The sequence below is a fragment of the Lytechinus variegatus genome, chromosome 9 (assembly GCF_018143015.1).
Source record: "Lytechinus variegatus isolate NC3 chromosome 9, Lvar_3.0, whole genome shotgun sequence".
Taxonomy (NCBI): Eukaryota; Metazoa; Echinodermata; class Echinoidea; order Temnopleuroida; family Toxopneustidae; genus Lytechinus; species Lytechinus variegatus.
Window position 1 is genome coordinate 2609736 of NC_054748.1, and position 7765 is coordinate 2617500.

At 34.5% G+C, this 7765-nt stretch overlaps 1 protein-coding gene across 1 annotated transcript in view; it reads left to right on the forward strand.

Annotated features, from left to right (window-relative positions):
• Window positions 1-7548: 7548 nt before the first annotated feature.
• The window catches only part of LOC121421323, a 19395-nt gene continuing 19178 nt past the window's right edge, over window positions 7549-7765 (forward strand). The window contains exon 1 of the mRNA XM_041616008.1: window positions 7549-7661. The gene's annotated coding sequence lies outside the window, so the exon portion shown is untranslated. The remainder of the gene's footprint in view (window positions 7662-7765) is intronic.

Below are 7765 nucleotides of genomic sequence, written 5' to 3' on the forward strand. Positions count from 1 at the left end.
TGTTTACGCTCGCGTTTCGCGCTCGCATAAATTGATTGTGAAATATGTAAAGTCTTCATGGCTAAATGCAAGCAGTCCTTAAAAGGCACTTTTCGATCAGTTCAAAACGTATACAAACATTTTCTAATCGCGCTTTGCGCTTGCATTATTAATGTAGGAAGATCCCCTCTTGCTCATCTTTTTCATGATTTAGGAAACATGAATAGTGTCCCGTTCTAGGTCTCAATCTAGAATTTTTCTGCTCGCATCAATTGTTAAGTTATATAGCTATCTTGATCATGATTACAAAAACTGATTAAAGTTATCCATTCTTTATTTACATGTAGAAATGCCAAAAATTTTCAGTTCGCGCTTCGCGCTCGCATTATTTGATTGATGAAATATCTAATGTCTTGAAATGAATAGTGTCCCGTTTTAGGTCTAAAACTAAAATTTTCCGCACGCACTTCGCGCTCGCATCAATTGTTTGGTTATATAGCTATCTTGTTCATGATTACAAAAACTGATTAAAGTTTTCCATTCTTTATGTAGAAATGTCAAAAATTTTCAGCTCGCGCTTCGCGCTCGCATTATTTGATTGATGAAATATCTAATGTCTTGAAATGAATAGTGTCCCGTTCTAGGTCTAAAACTAAAATTTTCCGCTCGCATCAATTGTTTATTTATATAGCTATCTTGTTCATGATTAAAAAAACTGATTAAAGTTTTCCATTCTTTATGTAGAAATGTCAAAAATTTTCAGCTCGCGCTTCGCGCTCGCATTTTTTTATCGATGAAATATCTAATGTCTTCATGGCTAAATGCAAGCAGTCCCTAAAAGGCACTTTTCGATCAGTTCTAAACGTATACAAACATTTTCTGCTCGTGCTTTGCGCTCGCATTATTAATGTAGGAAGATCCCCTCTTACTCATCTTTTTCATGATTTAGGAAACATGAATAGTGTCCCGTTCTAGGTCTAAATCTAGAATAGTTCCGCTCGCATCAATTGTTTAGTTATATAGCTATCTTGTTCATGATTACAAAAACTGATTAAAGTTATTCATTCTTTATGTAGAAATGTCAAAAATTTTCAGCTCGCTCTTCGCGCTCGCATTATTTGATTGATGAAATATGTAATGTCTTCATGGCTAAATGCAAGCAGTCCTTAAAAGGCACTTTTCGATCAGTTCCAAACGTATACAAACATTTTCTGCTCGTGCTTTGCGCTCGCATTATTAATGTAGGAAGATCCCCTCTTACTCATTTTTTTTCATGATTTAGGAAACATGAATAGAGTGTCCCGTTCTAGGTCTAAATCTAGAATTTGACTTGATTTATTATTTTCTTCTGCATCCATAACATTCGTATAATACATTTTTCACAACATAATAAACATAATATGTTAGCATTTTTGGCATCAATCATAAATAGAGTACTGAAAAAATAATTCTAGACAAAAATGATAAACTATATGATATTCACAATTTGCAGAAGGATTGTCATCATAAGCAAATTGCTTGAAAAAACGACAATCCCAAACTTATACTAATTGAATTAATACATTTATAAAGCAGAATTGGCATTTATTTTTAAATACGAAACATGAATTCATGCAATATTATAGCATAAAAATGAAGATGATAAAGCTGAGGGTGACGGTGATATGATGATGATGATGAAGGCCATGGAGATGATGGTAGTCATGATGAAGATATTGGTAATAACTAAATCGAAGGAGGAATAAATTCACGATAAAAAGGATACGACACAAAAATTTTACTTCAAATATTCTAAAAATAACATAGATTTAACGTTTGTCTTAAATGAATGAAGAGACGAAGTTTGTTTTACAGACTCTGCTGGTAGAGAGTTCCACAAATCTGGATCATGGTGTCATATGGATCTCTGCGCAATAAGCAGTTTGGGGTTGATTAAATGGAATTTTGAAGAGTTACAGGCAGAGTATGAATGAATAGATGTATTCAGGTAATAAAAATTGTGGAATGAAAGTAGGTGGGAGCATGTTATAACGTACTTAAACATAAGTAGTAAACTTTGAAGTGTATTTATGTCAAATACTGTTAGAGTCTTTAGTTTATAGAATAATGGATTTGTGTGTGATAAATATTGGGAATCAGTACAGATTCGAATTTTTTTTTTCTGTAATTAAGTATATTGTATCAAAGTTTTCCATTCTTTATGTAGAAATGTCAAAAAATTTTAGCTCGCGCTTCGCGCTCACATTATTTGATTGATGAAATATCTAATGTCTTCATGGCTAAATGCAAGCAGTCCTTAAAAGGAACTTTTTGATCAGTTCAAAACGTATACAAACATTTTCTGCTCGCGCTTTGCGCTCGCATTATTAATGTAGGAAGATCCCCTGTTACTCATCTTTTTCATGATTTAGGAAACATGAATAGAGTGTCCCGTTTTAGGTCTAAATCTAGAATTTTTCCGCTTGCACTTCGCGCTCGCATCAATTGTTTAGTTATACTGTATAGCTATCGTGTTCATGATTACAAAAATAATTAAAAATTTTCCATTCTTTATGGAGAAAATGTCAAAATTTTTAAGATCGCGCTTCGCGCTCGCATTATTTGATTGTTGAAATATATAACGTCTTCATAGCTAACTGTATGCAATCTTTAACAGGACTGGTAGGCCTACCTTTCCGATCGGTTCAAAACGTGTATCAAAAATTTCTACTAGCGCTTTGCGTTCGCAGTAATTATTGCTTTTTTTCAGAATTTACAAATTTTTAGGAAAAAATACATACAATTTCAAAAAAAAAATTGCTCGCACTTTGCGCAGGCATTATAAAATAAGGATTATGATATTATACATTTATGTTGATTTAAATAATAAAGCTAAGAAATGACTTAGAAGACTACCCCTTCAAATAAACAAACGAAAAAAAAACATCTTCGAGCGGCCGATCGGGGAAATTATGGCTAAACAAAAATTCTGGGCCCTTTATTGGCGAAGGCTGGATCTGCCCCTGATTCATGTGCCTATGAAATAAGATAATTTAACATGCATTTAACGCACTTATGATTGCCTGGGGGAGGGAGGGGCCGCCATTTTTCCGAAAAGTACACAGGGGCGCCAAAATCAGGTCGAATTTGGGCCCCCCTCCCTACGAAATCTTGGATCCGCGCCTGACTACTACTACTACTACAACTACATACTACTACACTACTACTACTACTATACTACTACTACTACTACTATACTACTACCTTACTAATACTACTATACTACTACTACTTCTACTACTACTACTACTACTACTACTACTGCTACTACTACTACTACTACTACTATACTGCTGCTATATACTACTACTATTACTACTATTTCTACTACTATTACTACTATAACTACTAATACTACTTCTACTACTACTACTACTACTACTACTACTACTACTACTACTACTACTACTACTACTACTACTACTTCTACTACTACTACTACTACTACTACTACTACTACTACTACTACTACTGCTATTACTACTACTGATGCTTCTACTACCACTACCACTACTACTACTACTACTGCTGCTACTACTTCTACCTCTACTACCACTACTACTACTACTACTACTGCTACTACTTCTACTTTTACTACCACTACCATTACTACTACTACTACTACTACTACTACTACTACTACTACTACTACTACTACTACTATTACTACTACTACTTCTGCTGCTGCTGCTACTACTACTACTAATGATAATAGTATTATTATTACTACTACTATTACATGTATTATTTTTATACTACTACTACTACTACATGTACTTCTCCTACTACTTTTCCATTACTACTTCTACTACGACGCTAACAATACTATACTACCACATCTACTTTGTATGAAACACTCAATTTTTAATCATAGGGGTTAGATCCATTGATCATCAAATTTTATCATTTGTGTGTAATGTATAAAGTTTTAGTAGTTATATAAGTTGATACCAAAGAAAAGTTGAAATTTCAATTAAAAAGTGAAAAATGGCACAGAAATATCACCCTTTTTTAAGGGGTTGGATTCATTTCAGTGGTTTGCAAAAGGGGCTATATCCACAAATGTAATATTTTCATCAAAAGGAAAGACATGCAAATGTCCTAGATATCCAATTTTATGTTCGCATATGGTAGTACATCATGAAAATTTACTTTTTGCTTATATTGATTGGTTTCTATGGTCGAATCATGGCAAAATGATGTATCTGCAGATACATCATTTGGTGCTCATTGTCAAATCACGGCAAAAGGATGTATCTGCAGATATACCATTTGGTGCTCGTTGTCAAATCACGGCAAAAGGATGTACCTGCAGATACACCATTTGGTGCTCATTGTCAAATCACGGCAAAATGATGTATCTGCAGATACATACATTAGTTTTGATGGGCAGATCATGGTAAAAGGGTGTATCTGCAAAAAAAATCCTTCGTTAGAATTATGGCAAATTCAGAGGCGGATCGGGGGGGGGGGGGCATTTCCGGCCAATGCCCCCTTTTTGAGAGTCTATTCAATATTGTTAATGTAAATTGTTGTTCATACAAAAGAGTGCCTCAACTTTTGAGAGTCACAGCAAATATTTTAGTGACAAAATGACGTTCTTCCACAAATTCTACACGAGAAGAAATAACCTTTATTAGTGAAAATCTTCTTTTCTTGGAAAATGACTGTGCCCCCCCCCCTTTTTAAATGTGCCTCTGTGTTTGATTCGTAAAGTAGTGACGGGTCTAAGAGAAACCCAAATGGTACATTGCAAAATGCATTTCAGATTACACTGCCTCTTTTGCCGTCAAATTTTTCGAAAATATAGGCTATTATGCACTCAGTAAAACAAATCTTTGTGTCTGCAATTTTTCCGTAACTTTCTACACAATAAAAGTGAGACACTTCATACATTTCTTAAGAAAATATGATATTCTCTACAGTAAATTTTGTGCTAAAAAATGCATCTCAACCTTTACGGTACTATATGGGACTTTGAGACATTAAAAAAAATCAGTAAAATGGTAACGTGATTGATGATAAGGTCTATACACATGATGTTAGATGTAATACAAATATTAATGCACATTATTCATCAAAGGGCTCTTGAATCGTGATAGTTTTATGTTGGTTAAGCTCTTTGTATCAAATAATGTAAACAGATTGTTATTACGGCGCTGCATGTTTACATAGTGGTCTCTTTTCAATGAAATTGGTGTATGGATGTGTCCTTTAAGCATAACTGATTATTATGTCTACGGTTTGTTTTGTTTATAGGCTTTACATTTTTACTAAAGGTATTGTATGCAATTGTACATATTTCTAAATACTGCGTAAATACAGTTATTCATGAAATGATTTTGAACACATAACGTTCTATGATAGTGCTTCTAATACCCGAATCAGGGTGACATGGGTCTATTAAATCATTGTCATTGTTATTATTTGAAAGTATATAGAGACATGACAAAAAGGCGTATTTGGCACATACACTCGTTTATCATAAACTAGTCTCCGACTAGCCTCTGACTTTTAAGGCGCACAAAGTGTGGAAAATGTAGATACACTATTTTGTCGTAAACTAGTGTTGACTTCTGGGCGCACAATTTATGGAAAAGGTGTATGTAATTGCAGATGACACTATTTTGCCATAAACTAGTCTCTGACTCTCGTGGCACACAATCTGAGCTAAAAGTTGTATGCAGCAGATATATATTTTTGCCATCAACTATTCTATACAGTGCGCACTGTAAAAACGCTGTTTAAAATTTGAAGGACGTTCTTTAAGCCTATCACCCTAACAACTACTGTTTAAACTTTTTAAACAGCTGTTTAAACTTTTTAAACAGTTGTTTAAACTTTTTAAACAAGTTGTTTAAAAAGTTTAAGCAATTACAAAAAAGTCTGAACAACCTGTTGTTAAAGTGACAGGCTTAAACATGCAACCTGCTATTTTTTTTTACTGTGCGTATCAAAAAAAAGTTTACACTTTGAAAAGATCCTGTAAAATTATACATTTGTAATATCCTGAAGTTTGTTCCACATTCTAACATTGGCACAGGTCCATTAAAGCAAATGACGATATAACTGTCAAAAATGTCTCCGCTTGAGTGAGCACCACTTAGTTTTGAAGAGATAGTGAAAAGTTATTTGAAATAGTTATGTGAATAAAAGTAGACCTTTATCATGAAGAACACATGGAATTTAGCTAGTAAAAGTGATTTGAAGATATCTTCTACATTGTCATGATTGTTGACTTGTTTCCTTGTCCAAAACACTTCTAATAGTGCATTCCCCCCCCCCACTCCCTAACACACCGAGGCCATCGTGACGATATTTGATTTACACTGAGCTGTGATTTATATGCATGGAATGGCTTAAGCTTGATTTTTTTGCAAGGGAAATGTATAATAAATCTTTCGTAATGTCAGTTTGATTTCGTCCTTTCGACTTGACACAGCTTGAAAACGAGCATTTCTGCGCAAACAGATTTCTGCGAACTTTACAGAAATGGACAGTGCTCACTCAAGTGTAACATTCTGACAATACTTTTACTTTCATTAGACAGATGAGACCCAAACCCAAGATTATTTGTGAAAAAATTACCCACGTGTTGTGTATTTTTTAATTCCCAGGACTTTTTCAAAGTGTATTTTTTTATAGGCACTGTAGAGTTTGTGGCTCACTATTATCGGAAAAAGATGTATGTTGCAGATACATCGTTTTGCCATATTCCACGAAGCTGAGTGCGCTCACTCATTACATGGCAGAAAAGTGTAACTAACAGATACACCATTTTACCGTAAATCAATGTGCTCTTCTGCGGCATTTTTGTATCGTATCTGCAGATACATCCTTTTACCATGAAACGAGTGGGCAAATTTGGAAAAAATGTACTGTAGATACCCCATGCTATTTTGGAAATGAAAATAGCTGTAATTATGAGAGTAAGAGCTCCCGGAAAAACCCTCCCAAATGTAAGAACCTGAAAAAAAATCAATATTTTCAGATACATCGTTTTGCCATGTGATCTTCCCTCATGTCCCATATGCTACACTTGGTAGAATCTGATATGATTGCTCATAATGATTGAGGCTAAAATCTATCGTCATTTCGAGTGTCTTGTAATTTCATTCTTTGAACCTGACACTGCCACTGACTGTCTCGCATTGTAGTCTATATAGACAGCCATAAGAACAGCCTCACTCCACAATATAATCATATTGCCATGAATACTAACCGCTCCCAAACAAGCAGACTGAACTTGGACTTTGAGTCTGACGGTTGAGCGAATAAATTAGCATGTCCTATACAATTAAAAATCATTTTGCACTTTGACACAGGAAATAGTTATCGGGGCGCGTCTTTATTAACGGGGAATACCACGTTTGTCTGGTTTTAGTGACAGTTTACAATGTGAACAGCTAAATGGTTTCACTTCTGTGTTAAAATATTATTTTATAAAAACGCTATTTGACGATGAGATATGCAAGTGGAACTCCTTTCTATTTCTACGCGTTTCTTACCTAATGAAAAGTGTGAATTTGACTGACGAAAATTAATGTTTCATTTGGAGTAGAAGTTTGGCTTTGGTATATACGACGCCTTCATATATTGCACGTCCGATGTAGATTACTAGAGGCAAGCACAATTCCCTGCAAGTAAGTGCCATGATATTAATGCAGACTATCGTCTTTCTATCTGGTTCCAACATACTACATCAACTATTACGAGTCATAGACCCCTGTTACATCTGAAAGTTTCC